Source organism: Etheostoma spectabile, chromosome 23, assembly GCF_008692095.1.
Source record: "Etheostoma spectabile isolate EspeVRDwgs_2016 chromosome 23, UIUC_Espe_1.0, whole genome shotgun sequence".
Lineage (NCBI taxonomy): Eukaryota > Metazoa > Chordata > Actinopteri > Perciformes > Percidae > Etheostoma > Etheostoma spectabile.
The window spans coordinates 10,019,071-10,022,400 of record NC_045755.1 but is presented as its reverse complement, the minus strand read 5'-3'; the positions used below and the strand labels follow the sequence as shown (position 1 = coordinate 10,022,400).

General features: G+C 36.7%; 1 protein-coding gene across 5 annotated transcripts in view; it reads right to left on the bottom strand.

Annotated features, from left to right (window-relative positions):
• Nucleotides 1–775: 775 nt before the first annotated feature.
• Nucleotides 776–3,330, bottom strand: part of znf800b (zinc finger protein 800b) — a 32,907-nt gene continuing 30,352 nt past the window's right edge. For all 5 annotated transcript variants that reach the window (XM_032505281.1, XM_032505285.1, XM_032505280.1 and 2 more), the window contains one exon: nucleotides 776–3,330. This exon is cut by the window's right edge and continues 371 nt beyond it. The gene's annotated coding sequence lies outside the window, so the exon portion shown is untranslated.

The window sequence follows — 3,330 nt, the reverse complement described above, 5'->3', positions numbered from 1 at the left end:
CACTTTGAATTGCCCTGTTGCTGAAATGTGCTATACAAATAAAGCTGCCTTGCCTATATATGAAGTGAATTCAAATTAGCCCTTGACCAACTACAGCATACACTATTTTGGGTCTACAGACAGTCCCCAGATAAATAAAGGCTAATTTGTTTCTAAAATATTAAGTTCCTTTGAAAGTAGCCCTGTCTGTTAAAAAGACGCCCTCCTATTCCTCGAAAGAAAACCCTGGTTATTTCTCATCGCACTTCTGTAAACCTGGGGAACTTGGGAGAGACAGATTTAAATGATCTGCTCATGATGAATGGTCAAAATTGAAGCAGCAGAGACCACAATATCCTGATGCCCCAAATCTTTACTTTCCCGTGATGCAACCATCGTTTAGATTTGTTTTTTTGAGAAGTTGCACATTTAGTTAATACAACTGTGTTTTAAGTAGTTTAAGCTAAAAAAATTACACAAAATATATCCTGCGCTAATTATTTTCCCTCTATGTGAGTAAAGATGCGCTGAAACATTGTCTCTTGTTGATGTCAACAACATAAATCCTTGTATCGCTCTTTGAGACGTCAAAAGAAATGATGTATTGCAGCACAGTAAAATACTGTGAGAAGGGAAACTAGAACTCAAAAAATAAGTGAAAACGTAGATGTCCACAAATGAAATTCTTGAGAAGGCAAATTAAATCTCCAGTCTCCATCTCGAAGTAAACAAACATGATTGATGGAAGTATATGACCCATATCGGAGGGGAAAAAAACACACAAAACTTCCCTGTAAGGTTTGAAGCAGTCCATTTTTTATTTATTAAGTGGTTGGTTAACATTCTTGTCACATCTGAAAGGCTTCTCCAACTCTTCTCATTCTCTAGAAAGTGAGCTTAATAACATATTACAGCTGATGAGGAATTAATGACAAGATTTTAAACAAAAGTCTTACTCTTGACACATTCTAACAAAAAATCTCCTTCAAAAAGGAATGAGAGACAAAACCAAAGACAACTAATCATGGAACAACGCAAACTTGCCTCAATATTAAACAGTGACAGAGTAGTAAATTGTTGGACATGTTAGAAGCATATGGTCAACCAACAGTTAAGTACATGTCAATAACTATTCTGACTATTATAACTATTATTTATATAAGAATCCATATATACATGTTTTCAAGACCTTGTCGCAGTAGCGTTTCTACTTATAAAAATAAAGTTTGGTCTTTCCTTTTTTCTGGTTTGTTCAATTTCATGGCATTCCGTTTGAACATTAAGACATATCTACATTTGGTCTTCCTCAATCACTTTCCTCCCAACTCATGTGCCAGTGTTTCAAAGACTACCTCGGGGTACCTGGTGCTGTCATTAAACAAATGCAGCCCCCTTAAATTTGAGTACAAAAGAAAAGTTCACAAAGTTTATTTGAATGATATAAGTTAATGGAACAAAAAGTTTAATGTAAACTTTTAGGTTTGGAGAATAGCACTGTTTAGCGTACAAGAGCATGTAGATTTCTCTCGCCCCCATGTTTCCAGCTCCCACAAACGGTAGATTCCCAAACAGCTGGTGGGAATCCAAACCTCTTACAGCTGCTGCTTAGGCATCACGGATGAGATATGTCAGCATAGCATCTAGGGTCGGCTTTCTGCCTAGCGACAAGCAAGATGACGGTGGTCAACAATATTTCACTGAACACAGAAAATAAATTCTTCCAGTTAATGGTTTCTAAAATCTAATGGATTGCGGCTGTAACTGTAACACCAAAAGCAAACGCACATTACTCTCTAAAACAATTGGGAAAGTCCCATCTTTCCTGCTCACTATAACTTAGATTCTCACACATTAACGCCAGTAATTTACTGAGTAGGGGGTAACAATGGTGTTCATTTGATAGTTTGAATGTTTCCCCCGTGATAGCACACCTTACAGTCTGAGCTGAGCGGTTATAATAAAATGAATTCATATTTGGAAAAAAATTAAATAGATTGAATCCATTAAGCATTTGAAAAAAATATATATATATCATAATTGTATCACCTCGTATTATTTTATGTCATCATATATTGAGGGAAGGTGACACTTTTCTCCAAATATTGTTGCCTCATTTCAGAACAGAACTCCCATGGATCGCAGACTCGTGTCTTATTGAAGCCTTGCTTCACATAGCCGGACGGTTCTCTTACAACCAGGCTTTTACTGGGACTACGGCTAATATATGGAGATGAAACAGGGTACGGTCAAAGTAAATGAAACACTGTACAAATGTTTTTTTCCCATGCAGTCAAACAAAAAAGCAGAACATAAGAGTGAGATGAAACAAACAATTTTCAAGGTAAACTGAAAAATATATTTAGGGGTTTCCCTTAATTTGACCATACCCTGTAACTAATGAACCATTCACTCCAGCTGCAGTTGGTCACTACAAAGCAGATATAATTAAATCTTTCTATGGACTGCTTGTGTGAAGAATATTACTACTGGAATTCTGATCTGTGATCTGTTTGCTTTTCAGTAGCAACATTTACATGAGAAGATAAAAGTATTTTCAACTCAAAGCAAGCAGCTAGCCTTCTAAAGACTTGGTGGAAACATGTTGGCTATGGTTTCTGGATACAACAATGTTCCAATCGTGAGTGCGAAAAGATCAGCGAATTTGTATTTGTTTTTTTAAATCTGTCGTAATGTTGAGCAAGTAGTATTGAATATATCAAATAGTTAACACCCTAAAACACTATATACGGTGTTAATATACAGAAAAATGATACAATACTAATACCCAAGGACCCAAATAGGTTTTGTGTATCTGCGCGGGACAGCAAGGGTACAATATTCTGTTTCTCTAAAGAAAGAAAGAAAACAAATCAACAATTAGTTTCCAGTCTATTTTCTGTGGAGGTCACAATCCCGTTTTGAGTCCCTGTCACACACACACACACACACACACACACACACACACACACACACACACACACACACACACACACACACACACACACACACACACACACACACACACACACACACACACACACACACACACACTGCTACAAAAAGCAAAGCAGTACAAATCACCAAGTCATCTGCATATGGATCTACATCTACATTAGGGCTGGGCAATATATAGATATTATATTGATATCGTGATATGAGACTAGACTCAGATTTTGGAAGTCGTCATATTGTAAATGGGTTAAATGTTGTCTTTTCCTGGTTTTAAAGGCTGCATTACAGTAAAGTGATGTCATTTTCTGTATTACCAGACTGTTAAAGCACCAATTGTCAACCCTGTAATATCTCCACAATATCAACATCGAGGTATTAGGACAAGAATATCGCGATATC